At 33.1% G+C, this 16,817-nt stretch overlaps 1 long non-coding RNA gene and 1 pseudogene across 3 annotated transcripts in view; both read right to left on the bottom strand.

Annotated features, from left to right (window-relative positions):
* The window catches only part of LOC144287923 (uncharacterized), a 151,709-nt gene that overhangs the window by 14,250 nt on the left and 120,642 nt on the right, over window positions 1-16,817 (bottom strand). For both annotated transcript variants that reach the window (XR_013355746.1, XR_013355745.1), the window contains one exon: window positions 9,550-9,639. This is a non-coding gene — a long non-coding RNA (uncharacterized LOC144287923). The remainder of the gene's footprint in view (window positions 1-9,549; window positions 9,640-16,817) is intronic.
* The window catches only part of LOC144287922 (ferritin light chain pseudogene), a 119,655-nt pseudogene that overhangs the window by 78,838 nt on the left and 24,000 nt on the right, over window positions 1-16,817 (bottom strand). The window lies entirely within an intron of this gene.

Here is a 16,817-nt window from a genome sequence, read left to right as displayed (position 1 = left end):
AACAGAACCAGGAGTTGGTTCTTTGAAAGAATTAATAAGACAGATAAACCATTAGCCAGCCTTATTAAAAAGAAGAGAGAGAAGACTCAAATTAATAAAATCATGAATGAGAAAGGAGAGATCACTACCAACACCAAGGAAATACAAACGATTTTAAAAACATATTATGAACAGCTATACGCCAATAAATTAGGCAATCTAGAAGAAATGGATGCATTCCTGGAAAGCCACAAACTACCAAAACTGGAACAGGAAGAAATAGAAAACCTGAACAGGCCAATAACCAGGGAGGAAATTGAAGCAGTCATCAAAAACCTCCCAAGACACAAGAGTCCAGGGCCAGATGGCTTCCCAGGGGAATTCTATCAAACGTTTAAAGAAGAAAACATACCTATTCTCCTAAAGCTGTTTGGAAAGATAGAAAGAGATGGAGTACTTCCAAATGCATTCTATGAGGCCAGCATCACCTTAATTCCAAAACCAAAGACCCCACCAAAAAGGAAAATTACAGACCAATATCCCTGATGAACATGGATGCAAAAATTCTCAACAAGATACTGGCCAATAGGATCCAACAATACATTAAGAAAATTATTCACCATGACCAAGTAGGATTTATCCCTGGGACACAAGGCTGGTTCAACACTCGTAAAACAATCAATGTGATTCATATCAGCAAGAGAAAAACCAAGAATCATATGATCCTCTCATTAGATGCAGAGAAAGAATTTGACAAAATACAGCATCCATTTCTGATCAAAACTCTTCAGAGTGTAGGGATAGAGGGAACATTCCTCAACATCCTAAAAGCCATCTACGAAAAGCCCACAGCAAATATCATTCTCAATGGGGAAACACTGGGAGCCTTTCCCCTAAGATCAGCAACAAGACAGGGATGTCCACTCTCACCACTACTATTCAACATAGTACTGGAAGTCCTAGCCTCAGCAATCAGACAACAAAAAGACATTAAAAGCATTCAAATTGGCAAAGAAGAAGTCAAACTCTCCCTCTTCGCCGATGACATGATACTCTACATAGAAAACCCAAAAGTCTCCACCCCAAGATTGCTAGAACTCATACAGCAATTTGGTAGCGTGGCAGGATACAAAATGCCCAGAAATCAGTGGCATTTCTATACACTAACAATGAGACTGAAGAAAGAGAAATTAAGGAGTCAATCCCATTTACAATTGCACCCAAAAGCATAAGATACCTAGGAATAAACCTAACCAAAGAGGTAAAGGATCTATACCCTCAAAACTATAGAACACTTCTGAAAGAAATTGAGGAAGACACAAAGAGATGGAAAAATATTCCATCCTCATGGATTGGCAGAATTAATATTGTGAAAATGTCAATGTTACCCAGGGCAATATACACGTTTAATGCAATCCCTGTCAAATACCATGGACTTTTTTCAGAGAGTTAGAACAAATTATTTTAAGATTTGTGTGGAATCAGAAAAGACCCCGAATAGCCAGGGGAATTTTAAAAAAGAAAACCATATCTGGGGGCATCACAATGCCAGATTTCAGGTTGTACTACAAAGCTGTGGTCATCAAGACAGTGTGGTACTGGCACAAAAACAGACACATAGATCAATGGAACAGAATAGAGAACCCAGAAGTGGACCCTGAACTTTATGGTCAACTAATATTCGATAAAGGAGGAAAGACTATCCATTGGAAGAAAGACAGTCTCTTCCATAAATGGTGCTGGGAAAATTGGACATCCACATGCAGAAGAATGCAACTAGACCACTCTCTTTCACCATACACAAAGATAAACTCAAAATGGATGAAAGATCTAAATGTGAGACAAGATTCCATCAAAGTCCTAGAGAAGAATACAGGCAACACCCTTTTTGAACTTGGCCACAGTAACTTCTTGCAAGATACATCCACGAAGGCAAAAGAAACAAAAGCAAAAATGAACTATTGGGACTTTATCAAGATAAGAAGCTTTTGCACAGCAAAGGATACAGTCAACAAAACTAAAAGACAACCTACAGAATGGGAGAAGATATTTGCAAATGACATATCAGATAAAGGGCTAGTTTCCAAAATCTATAAAGAACTTATTAAACTCCACACCAAAGAAACAAACAATCCAATCATGAAATGGGCAAAAGACATGAAGAGAAATCTCACAGAGGAAGACATAGACATGGCCAACAAGCACATGAGAAAATGCTCTGCATCACTTGCCATCAGGGAAATACAAATCAAAACCACAATGAGATACCACCTCACACCAGTGAGAATGGGGAAAATTAACAAGGCAGGAAACAACAAATGTTGGAGAGGATGCGGAGAAAAGGGAACCCTCTTACACTGTTGGTGGGAATGTGAACTGGTGCAGCCACTCTGGAAAACTGTGTGGAGGTTCCTCAAACAGTTAAAAATATACCTGCCCTACGACCCAGCAATTGCATTGTTGGGGATTTACCCCAAAGATACAGATGCAATGAAACGCAGGGACACCTGCACCCCGATGTTTCTAGCAGCAATGACCACGATAGCCAAACTGTGGAAGGAGCCTCGGTGTCCATCGAAAGATAAGTGGATAAAGAAGATGTGGTTTATGTATACAATGGAATATTACTCAGCAATTAGAAATGACAAATACCCACCATTTGCTTCAACGTGGATGGAACTGGAGGGTATTATGCTGAGTGAAGTAAGTCAGTCGGAGAAGGACAAACATTATATGTTCTCATTCATTTGGGGAATATAAATAATAGTGAAAGGGAAAATAAGGGAAGGGAGAAGAAATGTGTGGGAAATATCAGAAAGGGAGACAGAACGTAAAGACTGCTAACTCTGGGAAACGAACTAGGGGTGGTAGAAGGGGAGGAGGGCGGGGGGGGGGTGAATGGGTGACGGGCACTGGGGGATATTCTGTATGTTGGTAAATTGAACACCAATAAAGAATAAATTTTTTAAAAAAAGAATTTTAACGCTGTCTGATATGTTATCCTATTCTGCATTCTCAAAGAACGAATGGAAAGCTTAAAAATTATGTCAGTTTAGAGACTTGGATGGCTCAATTGGTTGATCATTTTACTCCTGATCTTGGCTCTCATGTCTTGATCTCAGGGTTGTAGGTTTCATGCCATGTTGGGCATGGAACCTACTTTAAAAAAATATGACAGTTCGATATGTATACTAGGAACATCAACTGCTGTGCATTAACTCAATGGTGTTCTTTGAACCTTCTGAATATCACATAACTATACCAAGTGGCTACATTTTTATATGACTTGGAAATATTTTGTAATCTGCCACCCTTTTATATCACTTTTTGTCATATTTCTTGGCTGCTGTCAGTTTTCCCTTTGTTCCAGCTTCCTCCTTTTTTTTCCCTTTTTCGAATTTTCTGTGAAATGAGCAACTAGATTTAAAAAACTTATATTTTTTTTTTCTGGGCTAAAGTGTGGGGTGAATTGTTCTTCTATTTCTAAAAGCCTGTATTTTTTACTTGTGTGAATAGAGATCTAATGATAGAAACTGTTGTATAGGAATAAATGCAGCCTCAAGAGTGTTGTTAGTATTAACAGACAAGAACTATCCGTACACTAAAGGGGCATTATGGGGAAAAACAAACACAAAATACAAAACAGTCAAACTATAAGTGGAGCTGAAGGGACAAGAAAATGGGGGGAAATCCCAATGATGGAGGAAAGAATACAACTAACGTTTTTACAGGTGATACTGAAGGAAGAAAATCTCAGTAGAAATCTATTGATGGTGGCAACATACAAAGTGAAGTTTGAGCCAGATTACAGGTAGGGAATAAACCTAAGTGTTCTAATTTAATGTAAATAATCCCAGCACAGATGGCAGGGTTGAAAAATACCACAGGGCAAGCGAAAGAAGTCAACTACATTTGGACAAACCAAATATAGAATTTTATATTGGAATCCTGACTTGAACAGAACAGAGTCTAGTCTCAAATTCTCAATAGCTAAGGAATGCTGTTTATTTCTCAGCATGAGGAGGAACTGGTAATTTTTAATGCAATCCTCCTTTCTATCTCTGAATCCGTTTCAAACATATTATAAAAATGTACTTACATTAGCACTCATTTTAAATGAACAAATTTATTCAGTCTCAGCAAAAACAGTGTTTTATTCTAATAAAAGTACTATTAAAAAATCCTTTAGATTTTGTTATAGGAAGATAACAGGGTAGATTTTGAGAACTACACAGCAGTTAAGGTAAAATTCTAGGCACTAATAAAAATAAAACCATAAATGCACTTTATAAAATATTATTTTAATGAATGACATTTCTTCCTGGTTTATATATTACTTTTCCTCCATCCTTAAGTAGTAAAAGGTAGTAGGTGTTTAAGTAACCAATTAATAAATAACCAACATTAATAATATTAATAATTAACATAACATTAAAGTAAATTAGCATGTCCTTTTATTAGTAATACCAAGACCCAAACCAAGGAAGTCACACAGATTCTGTGTATTTCCATAAGATAAACATAGAATCCATATGTATATAAATTATGTTTGTATGTAATTACATATAAGTACAAAATCTCCAAATGTATTTATAGTTATTTATTCACACACAAATGTGTATATGTGTGCACATATAAGTTTGCACATTTTTTCTTCTTGTTATTTACCCCAAAACGGTGAATGACAAAGTCTGATAAAGAATCAATGTTTTTACTATTAAGCAGCTGGGCAAATCAGTCCATCAAGTATTTATTAAGAGTATGCTCTTAGATTCTGGTCATGAGTCAGACAGGGTCTAGAATGCGGGAGAAGTTGGCCTGCTTAATCCAATGTTATAAGGAAGGTACTTGGCATTGAGTCTTGGTCAAGAGGAACATAAGTTTTGAAAAGCTAAATTTCAGATGTCTGCAATGTGAGAACAGTATCAGTAATAAACATAATTTCAACAATGATGACTGTAAGGGAACTTAAGAGAGATGTGTGGTGAAACAGGAGAGAATCTGATGGAGTGCACATCTATGTCTATTGTTCTTTCTTGTGTAATGTAGATTCTTCTTGCATTGAATATTAACATTTATATTAAAGTATTTTTTTTACATTTCCAGGATATTAAATGTAATATTCAAGTGCCTTAACTGTAAGCACCTTTTTCTATAAAAGGAAAATCTTTTATATTCCTTCTATCTCTGACAAAGATGAAGTTTGTTATCAGATGTATCCTCTGCATTTGTAGAGGTATTAAAATAAAAGAAGTATATAAAATATCCTAACACATATTAAAGTAAGACACATAATGACTCCCTTACGTGGCAACAACAAAAGTACATCATTTTTCATCTTCTTAAGGTAGCATACATATATATATAAAGCAGGCAAACTATGAAGTGATAAACTACAAGCCCATAAAAGTCATAAGATAATGCAGTGTTATTTCTGACAGGCTAAAAGCCTCAGTTACTTATACGGTGAATATTTTTCACTGGGGATATCAAACTGAAACTTTTGTTATCAGAAAGTAGAGTCTAAGAATTTCTTAAAAAAAAAAAATTCCTATACTATCACTCAGGGTAAGCCCAATAACTAAATTTATTTATTATATAAATTGTTCAACATGTTAAGGCACTAGTGAAAACATTTCTACAGAATTCATATTTTCATTAGCTGGATATGCTAACAATCAAAATAAATGTAGGGCAGACATGATTATTACTCCAGCTCAAAAATGGTGTTAATCTCTTGGAGGTAACTGTTATACGGTGATTAAATTCTTCCAACTACTTCCCCCAAATATAATATAATCAATTTCCATCATATGTTTGGATGATTGAATACTGTTTCTGGTCATAAATGCTAATTAGATTTTTACTAAATTTTCTTTATATTAATCATATTACTGCATGTCAGCTAAAACTACAAGTAGAGTCTCAAAGATTCTGAGTATTATTGGAAATACTTATTGTGAAGCAGTTAAGAAGGCAAATATTAATATATGTAATACAGAATATTAACATATATAAAGAGAATTCCATGATAAAACAAATAAAATCAAGAGGTTTTCCTCTCATTTTGACATATAGCTTTGGGATTCAAAAGTCATTCAATCATTATTATGTTCAATACAGTGAAGATTAATAGTTCTTAAAAGATTTTGGAATATTTGAATGTAACATTTAATTTATTCTTGCTATTTTAATACAATATTCTCATTCCATATTATTTGCATAAAAACTTACTAAAGACTTAAAAGGAGGTGTTTATTTTTTTATTATTATTATTTTTAAAGGAGGTGTTTAAATCAACTTGCAGCAATTAATTCCAGCTGTTAGGAATAGGCTGATTGATATAGTTACAATTATCCTGGAGAATAAGTATGCTACATAACTTTACATTAGGGAAGATACTTGCATGGAGTAACTATCATTTTCCTCTCTGTTAATCACAAGTAAAAATGTAAATGAAAGTTGTTATTATTATTTTTAAAAATAAACTTATTTACCTCCACAAAAATGACTTTGTGAGGGGTCTAGGATCAATAAAACTTTTTTTTTTTTTTTTTTGCAAATGTATTGCAAAAAACATTGAAACACTGGGAAATACTTTTAGAAACTTCTTAAGTAAAAGCAAGCCAGAGTTCAGTATTCTGAAATATTTTCTATAACATATTTCTTAACTATTGAAGTATAAACTTTTTAAAAATATAATTTATATTTTTAGAAGAGTTTTAGGTGTAAGTATAGAGATTTCTCATATAACCCTTGGCCCCACACATGCACTGCCTCCCCATTATATACTTCCCCCAACTGAATGGTACCTTTTTTGATTGACGAACTTACATTGATATGTCATTATCACCCAAAGTTCATAGTTTACATTAGGGTTCACTCTTAATGTTGTACATTCTACAGGCTTTGACAAATGTATAATGACATGTATCTGCCATATTCTTAAGTGAAAGAAAATCCTTTGTGCTATATCTAATCAATCCTTCTTCCCCACCTCTTGCCCTGTCAAATCCTGGCAGCCACTGATACTTTCACTGTCTTCATAGTTTTACCTTTTCTAAAATGTAATATAGTTGGAATCATATAGTATGTAGCCTGAATGTTTTCTTTCATCTAAGAATATGCATTTAAGTTTCCACCATGCGTTTTCATGGCTAGCTTCTTTTTATTTTACTTTAAAATATTTTTATTTATTTATTCATGAGAGACACAGAGAGGCAGAGATATGGGCAGAGGGAGAAGCAGGCACCCTGTGGAGGGGGGAGCCTGATGCAGAACTTGATCCCAGGACCCCAGGATCAGGCCCTAAGCCAAAGGCAGATGCTCAACCACTGAGCCACCCAGGCGTCCCATTGTCTCTTCATTATTGAAGGATATCTTGATTGCTTCTAAGTTTTGGCAATGATAAGAAAAGCTCCCATAAACATCTGCGTGCAGCTTTTTGTGTAGACAGGTTTCTAACTCCTTTGGGTAAATACCAAGGAGTACAGTTGCTGGGTCACTTGTTAAGAGTATGTTTAGTTTGGTAAGAAACTGCCAAACTGTCTTTCAAAGTGGCTTCCCACCAGCAATGAATGAGGGTTCCTGTTACTCCATATCCTCAGCAGTTTTGGTATTCCAGATTTTGGCCATTCTAATAGGTGTGTAGTGGTATCTCATTGTTTTTAATTTGCATTTCTCTGATGACATAAGATATGGACCATCTTTTCTGATAGTTATCTTCTTTGGCAAGGTATTTGTAAGGTGTTTGGTTTCTCTTTTAATCAGGTTGCTTTCTTAACATTTAATTAATTTTTATGAGGATGTGTTTATGATTTTGTGTGTGCATTTTATTATTTTTTAATGTTTCATGGTTTTATTTAAAATTTAGTTAACATATAATGTAATATTAGTTTCAGAAGTAGAATTAGTGATTCATCACTTATATAGAACACTCAGCACTCACCATAACAAGTGCCCTCCTTAATATCCATCATCCATTTATCCCATCCTGCAGTCCACCTGCCCTCCAGCAATCTTCAATTTGTTTTCTATAGGGACACGTGGGTAGTTCAGTGGTTGAGTGTCTGCCTTCAGCTCAGGGCGTGATCCGGGGTCCTGGGATCAAGTCCCACATCAGGCTCCCTGTGAGGACTGCTTCTCCCTCTATCTATATCTCTGCTTCTCTCTCTGTCTCTCTCATGAATGAATAAATAAAATCTTCTAAAAAAATTGTTCTCTATAGATAAGAGTCTCATTTATTGTTTGCTTTCCTCTCTTTTTTTCCCTTTCTCCTATGTTCACCTATTTTGTTTCTTGAAATCCACATATGAGTGAAATCATATGGTATTTTTCTTTCTCTAACTTACTTTGCTTGGCATAATACTCTATTTCCATCTACATCATTGCAAATGGCAAGATTTTATTTATTTATTTATTTATTTATTTATTTAATAGATGAGTAATATTTCAGTATATATATACACATATATATATATATAATCTTTTCAGTATATATATAATCTCTTCTTTTATCCATTCATCTGTTGATGGACACTTGGGCTCTTTATTCAGCTATTGTTGATAATGCTACTATCACAGTGCATGTGACTCTTTGAATCAGTAATTGTATTTCCATAGGGTAGTTCTACTCTTAACTTTTAAGGAGTCTCCATACTGTTTTCCAGAGCAGCTACACCAGTTTGCACACCCATCAACAGTGTAAGAGAGTTCCCTTTTCTCCACATCCTCATCAACAATCTGTTGTTTTCTGGGTAATTAACTTTAGCCATTTTTACAGGTGTGAAGTGGCATCTCACTGTAGTTTATATTTGTATTTCCCTGAAGATGAATCATGTTGAGCATCTTATGTCTGTTAGCCACATGTATGTCTTCTTTGGAAAAATGTCTATTCATGTCTTCTATCCATTTCTTAACTGGATTGTTTTTTGGGTGTTGAGTTTGATAAGATCTTTATAGATTTAAGATACTAACCCTTTATCAGATATATTATTTGCAAATATCTTCTTCCATTCTGAAGGTTAGATTTTAGTTTTGTTGATTATTTCTTTTGCTGTGAATAAGCCTTTTATCTTGATGATATCCTAATAGTTCACTTTTGCTTTTGTTTCCCCTACCTCTGGAGAGGTATCTGAGATGTATCTAGTAAGAAGCTGCTATGGCTGACGTCAAAGAGGTTGCTGCCTGTGTCTTCCTCTAGGGTTTTGATGGTTTCCTGCCTCACATTTAGGTCTTTCATCCAATTTGAATTTATCTTTGTGTATAGTGTAAGAAAGTGGTCCAGTTTCATTCTTCTGCATGTTGCTGTCCAATTTTCCCAAGACCATTTGTTAAAGAGACTTTTTCCCATTGGATATTCTTTCCTGCTTTGTCGAAGATTAGTTCACCATATAACAATTAACATTTAATTAATTTTTATGAGGATGTGTTTATGATTTTGTGTGTGCATTTTATTATTTTTTAATGTTTCATGTTTTTATTTAAAATTTAATTAGTTAACATATAATGTAATATTAGTTTCAGAAGTAGAATTTAGTAATTCACTTATATAGAACACTCACCACTCACCATAACAATAACCATAATGTTAATTGTGGGTTTTCTATTCTGTTCATCTGGCAGGAAATTTGAATTTTCATCTAGACAAAATTTCTTCATCTAGAATAAAAAAGCGGTAGGTAGGTAATTTGTTCAAAGTCATATACTGATAGGATTCATATCAGGTTTTGTCTTAAATAAAACACCCACTGATTTTCTGTTATTAATCTTATATGCCTGTGTTTTCTGCCTCCACATTGTTGACCTTGGAACACATTCATCTCTCTCTCTCTCTCTCTCTCTGCTGATCCTTCCCTCCCTTCCTCTCTCCCATTTCTTCTGCCTTTCCACATCTTATGTATCTTTAACAACATAATTTATTTCCACAAAATCTTTTTTAATTTTTATTTAGGAGTAAACTTCCAGTTCCTCCACTGAGGCAAACCTCCCCTTATTTATTGGCACTAGTCCCAATTTAGCATTAACAGTATATATTTGTGCAGGCCACAACTGTGTTACCAATTTCCTTATGAATATTAAGGACATTGAAATTTATTAAATTATGCATTTTCTGATTAATAACATGAAAAGTGTAAAATACTAAAGAAATCATTACCTTCAGTGAACACAAAATATAGTTCCCTGTATATTTGAGCTTTTTGCTTCAGAAATTATTGAAGTAAAAATAAACTTAAGAGAACAGATGGAAAATTTCTCCATATATGTCTTATATACATAAAGATACATGAAAAGATTTTGCCTTGACAACTTTATTTCTTTATATCACATCTAATAAATTGTCACCCCTGTGATTTGATATTAACTCTTCCTATTTTGACCTAGATATTATCCCTAAATAGTAGATCAATTGCTTAGCCATTCACCCCTTTCTCCTGTATCTTAGCTTAATACCGTTTATTGAGTCCTTCCACTGAGCATATAAATATACTCAGTTGTCTATAACTCTCTAGTTGCACAACAAGCTCTCTAGTTACACAACTATTTTTTGTTATTAAAAATATGTCTTCACTATCTTCTCATTTAAGCCTTTAATTCATACTTCAAGCCAAAACAATCTGCAATCTTGATGCAACGTTAAATTAATAACCTATTCACAACCAATGATTTAAGTGAGCAATACCATAAACGCAGACATCTCTGCAATATGTAAAAGATGCAACACCTACTTTTAATAAAATTTTATCTTTTTTTTTCATTTTGACACCAATTTTCTTGGTTTTCCATCATATCCATTGCTTCTATTGAATCTTGTTCACAGGTTGCTCTTTAATCTTGTACCTTCAATGTCCCATAGGAGTCAAATTCAGTATAATTATTATCTATTCATTAGACAGTAAAATTTAAGTCATATCATCCATGACTCTGACTTTATCATCTCTTACATACACTAGTGAAACAATCTAATTTTTATAAGCTGTGTCTCCTGATGTTTTAACGAATTCTCTATATGTTACATAGAAGAAAATGAACATATTATATGAATAGTTCACTGAGTTTTAACAAATGTATGCACCCATATAACCAATACCTGAAAAAAAATATAAAATATAGCCACCACAGAAAAATATTCCCTCATATCCACTTGCAGTCAAACTTTCCTCACTCCAATCTCCAGTCTACACTGATCTGATTTGTAACATGATTTTGTTTTACTTGTTCGAGGACTTCGTATAAATGAAATAATACAATTTGCATATTTAATTTCTGGCTTTATTCGTCCAGCAAAAGATGTTTGAGGTTAATCATTTTGTTAAGTCAGTATCATTAATTTGTTTCTGTTTTATTGCTGGTTAGTAATGGATTATATACATATGCCAAGATTTGTTTATACAAAATCTGTTGATGGACATTTGGCTTACCTCCAATGTTTTTGTGGACATATGTTTTCATTTCTCTTGGGCAAATACCTAGGAGTGTAATTTTGCTGGATCAAATGACTTCTGTTGAATTAATTGAGTATTTTGCCTCTATTAGCTTAGGTTCTACCTCATTATGTTTTTTTTTTTTTCTAATAGTTGTTCTAAGGTGCTTATGGAGAAAGTCTTTGTACTATTTATTTTCTTTATATAGCCCACATATTTAATGCAGTGATAGAGTTGTGTGTTTTTTTTTCTTTTTACCACTTTCAATAATTATAAAAGAAGAAAAAGAAGAGACAAGAAGAAATAGATAACACAAAAAAAAGAAATAGATAACACAAATATAACAGTATATTCTGAGTATATAAGCAAGTGCTCTTCACATATTAAAACATTTAACCTTAGTAATATATGATAGATTCTACTATTATCATTGCCATTTACAGAGAATTTGAGAGATTTCCTCAGTCTATAGCTAGTTAGTAGTGGAAATAGGATTTGGATGAAGGCAATCTCACTCTAAAGCTCTACTCCTTACTGCTTTGCAAATGGCCTCCTTACATTCCAGTATAATATGTATCTATGTTTATTGAAAAATACATTGTATGAAAGGAAAGATGGTTATGGGAGAATAACCAAGGGAATTATTTTTTTTTGTCAGTATTTAAATTCAAATCAAACTTTTTCTCCCCAGGCATTTTAATTATTTTAGAATACAATAAAATATGTTAGTTTTCTCAAATATGCTTTTAAAATCAATATTAGTTAGATGTAATTTTCATTAAAAATACACATAGTTTGTCTATAGTTTTATGGCATATATACATAGAGTGATATGTAACCATTTAATCATATATTACTCTCTATATACATAGAAACAAATACACACACAGGGTAATCTAGTAAATTCCATCACCCCAGAACATTTCCTTGTGCATTTTTGCACTTAATCTTCTCAGCAGACAACCACCAATCTGCTATCACTATTCATCACTATTGATTAGATTTGTTCTAGGGATTCATATAAATGGAATCATACAATATACACTATTATTTTTCTATTTTCATCTTCCCTGTTTAAAGTTTGGATATTAATCCATCTTGTTGCAGATTGATTCTAAGGTCCCCTTCATTCTATTACATGATTATACCACAATTTGTAAATTCTTTCACATGTTGACGGCTACTAAAAATAAAGCAGTTATAAATATTTGTATTCAAGTATTTTTAAACATATATTTTAATTACTTAGTATCTGGGAAGGTAAGTGTAGGGTCTTAGTTACTGCCTGAGCTCTAGGGTCCTAAAAAACAGTGGTAGGTTAAGTCACTCCACACTTTTGTTTTCCAAACTCTCCCCTTCACTACCCTTTCATGTTTCAGAGAAATAGCCACCCTCAAGGATTATTTTATCATTGCATATTCCAAGATAAATACTCTTCATTTTTCCTCATGACTTTCATAAGATTCTCAGATGACTTCTCTGTTTACTTGCCTCTAAAAAATCCCAGCCCTGCAATCTGAAGCCTGATATGTAACTTGATGTAAACCTCAAAAGACTCATCACCACAGTAGACTATGTGTGCACTGGATTTCTCCCTACACAAGCCATTGTCTTGTCTCTGGTAAAATGTTCAGATTATATATGACTTTATACCAAAAATATAAATATCACCCCCAAGAGCATTAATATCCAACCTTTGATAAACTCAATGAGCAGTGCTGATAACTTAGTAATTTTCTCTCACTGACCTCTAGAAATCCAATGGAATGGTTGCCTTAGGGCACCTCTGGCTCTTTACTTTTATACAATCTTTTATATTAATATTTTTTTTCTTTTTATCATAGTGGTGACAACATAGAATTTTACCTGAGCTTTGTGCTCTTGGAAAGCAACAATGATAAAGGATTCCCACCTCCCTCTTAAATCCAGGGGAAGGACTAACTTTAAAGATCACTTTGCACTCATGTATCCTGAGATAAAAGCCATTTCTTTTCCCTCCTTAATGACTCTCATAAGACTCAAGGATGATTCTCTTGTTTACTTGCCTCTTTAAAACCTCAGGCTCCCTTCTTTTCTTTGAGACATTGTTCATTAATGAACATTATCCCTATTGCAATAACCTGAGTAAAAGCATACCCTTAATTGTCCCATGCATTTTTGTCTTTGACATTGATTATATCATTTTATATTACCACCAGCAATGAATAAATTGTTAGTGACAGCTTTGGAGAAGCTGAGGAGTACCTCCAGATGTCTTGTCTCTCCATCCTCCCACATGCAAAACATAACCTCTCATATGAGTAAATGTTGAATCAATAACTAAACAGTACATCTTTTAAATGATATAAAAGTCATTAGCAAACCAAATTATTCTTTCTATTCACATGGCTTGTTTTGATGATGGTCTGAGAGTGCCAAGGTAATAACAAGAGCAATATTTTGCCTTAATTGTAATGAAACATTTCCTTTATTGTATTAAAGCAGGGGATACTCTGCTTATAAATTGGCATTGTTTTCAGTCGTAAATACTATCCCTTAAAAGATACTAAAATAAATCCTATTCGGGGAAGAACAATGAGGATATTGAGACTTCTGAAGTGTTGTGTGAGGAATTTTTAAAGATACAAGAAACATTTAAATCTTACAAAGGGAAAATTTACATCAGTTTTGAATATTTCAAGATCTATTATTATACAGAAGAATTAGCTTTATAAATATTATCTATAATGAATGGGTCACACCAAAAAACAATTTTGAGCTTTACATCAACTATAGATTTCGAATAGTCTGCATTCCTCCAAAAGGAAGTGGCATTTTAAGGCCAATGTATCACTTTTTTCTTCCAGATAATGAGTTACTTTCCAATGAAGATACTCAAGCAGAGTCTGAGTAACTATCAGTCATTTTTTATTATTAATTGCTATTATTATTAAAATATAATAAAGTGATTGGACAAATAGCCCCTTAATGTTCCTTAAAGTAATAAAATTATAGTTATTTTCACAGAAGGATAAATATTATAAAGAATGTTTGTAATCAAGGAGTGAACCACACTTTGTCATTTAAAAATAATAAAATAATAGCAGACATAATTAGAAATTATTTATAAAATCTTTGAAGTGTAACACGAGAGAGTAACTGTATCTGAACGGTTAAGCTGAAAGTGATGCACATTTATAAGTAAAATGGTAAAATTTTCTAAATACTTTTTTCAAGTAGTTAATTTATATTTCTTTCACTTTTAAAATCATTTTAACATTCGATTTAATAATAACACATCTGAATTTATCTTGCAGCATTTATATTACATGTGCTTTCTCAGTAATTATGTATTTAATTAACCAGATGGGGAAAAATCACATTTTCACTTAGTGGTAAAGAATGAAGTTTTAGTTTTTCTCTTTTTAAAAAAATTTCTTTTAAAGATTTTATTTATTTAAGTAATCTCTATACCCCATGTGGAGCTGAAACTCAGGAACCTAAGATCAAGTGTTGCTCTTCTGATAAGCCAGCCAGACACCCCTTAATAGTTTTTTTTTTTGTGTGTGTTATGAAGTTTGAAAATAAAAATGTAAGTTCTGTATACTTTACATTTTGTAGATATGTGAAAAAAAAACACACATAAAGTGAATAATCACAATTTTTTCTGTTGATTATATGCCTGCCCATGGATTATGGATATTCATATTGTTAAAAATTTTATTTTTCTATGAAGTATTGATTTGTACATTAATAGTTTATGTACTTATCCTTCTCTTTCTGTATAAGTAATCTACTGTAAGTAAGCCCATAGTTCTGGTTAGAAGCAAAACAAAATTAAGACAAACAAAAAAGACACATAGGCACTATACATGACTGATTAGCAATAGTATTCTCTCATGAACCCTAGGGAGACTAAGAGACCAAAAGTGTGTACAAGTAAATGGATTATTCAAGTGTTTCAAAAGGAGTGCTGAGAGATGAAACCTCAGGATTACTTCGCCTATTGAAGTAAGAGGCCTCAAAGTCGTGATTATAGGAATAGTAAATTTCAGTGGGAGGTCCATCCTGTGATAGACCTAGTGTATACAGTAAAGAGCATAGACAACTGGAAAGAAGTTGGAAGTGAAGAAGGATAACAGAGCAGGAGGAAATAATATCTATTTCTTTGCCTACAGCTCAGTTTAAGCCATGCATAAGTTATTTCTTTATGATTATGAAATAAATCACAACCTGGGATCCTGTAACACCTGAAGTTAGTTAAATTCTCGTATAAGATAATAATTCCAGTTTCCTTAACCTTGAAACCTCATTAATACCATATTAACCATGGAAAATAAATTTTTAATATTATTACAAATGATAATACATTAGTTTTGCAAATTTTTGTATGTTGTATTAAAAAGAGTCCATTATCTTCAACAATTCGATTATTTCTTGTGGAAACTGGATTAAGATATTATAGTACACAAGAGTTTCTTGTAACTACTTTTTGTATATTGACACCTATTGCAAATTGGTTCTAATATTCTCATTAAGAGAATATTAGAGTTTAAGTTTTACTTAAACTATTTAAAAATGGCCAATAGTCTATTAAGAGATTATAGTCAGAAATTATGCAATTGAAATAGATATTATTATATCTTACCTGAAATGAAGGTAATATATGTATCAACAATGTTTACTTGTGATCTATAAGATAATAATGCCTCTCCACTATCGTTCAAAAGAGCTTCTTTCCTATTCTTGACTATCTTTATTCATTCATAATTTGTTTTCATTATTCTTACACTGATTTGTATAACAAATATTAAAAAAAATACTTACTCAAGAAGAGATCTAATAAAGTTTTACCTATACCTAATAGGGAAGTTAGTCCAAAGAAGCCCATTGACCTGGATGATACTCAACTATAGAGCAGCCCCAGAGTAGAAGAGTAACTTGAAGGAATGTATGGCAAATATAAATTCCAAAGAAAGGTTCAACAATCAAGAAGGAATAAGGCATGTTGTCTAAATCTCCAAGTTTGACTTCAAATTGTCTGGGCTGGATTTACTCTTAAGTTAGTAAAACTTAAAATACAGCCTCCCCATTTGTAAGGATATGGTATAAGATCACTGAATGGGGCCTTAGAAATACCTCACATGGGAGGGCACCTGGGTGGCTCAGTGGTTGAGCATCTCCTTTTGCCTCTGGTCATGATCCTTGGGTCTTGGGATCGAGTCCCACATTGGACTTCCTGCAGAGAGCCTGCTTCTCTCTCTGCCTATGTCTCTGCCTCTCTCTGTGTGTCTCTCATGAATAAATAAATAAAATCTTTTTTTTTAAGAAAAGGAATGCCTTACATGGTCAGATATTTTTGTAATATTTAAAATTCCAAAATAATTGTGTATTCTTAAGCAAACAGGATTCTTAGCTTCAGGCCATATTAAAGTC

The sequence above is a fragment of the Canis aureus genome, chromosome 17 (genome assembly GCF_053574225.1).
Source record: "Canis aureus isolate CA01 chromosome 17, VMU_Caureus_v.1.0, whole genome shotgun sequence".
NCBI classification, from domain to species: Eukaryota; Metazoa; Chordata; class Mammalia; order Carnivora; family Canidae; genus Canis; species Canis aureus.
The sequence above is the reverse complement of the archived record's forward strand: the minus strand, read 5'-3'. Positions and strand labels throughout refer to the sequence as shown.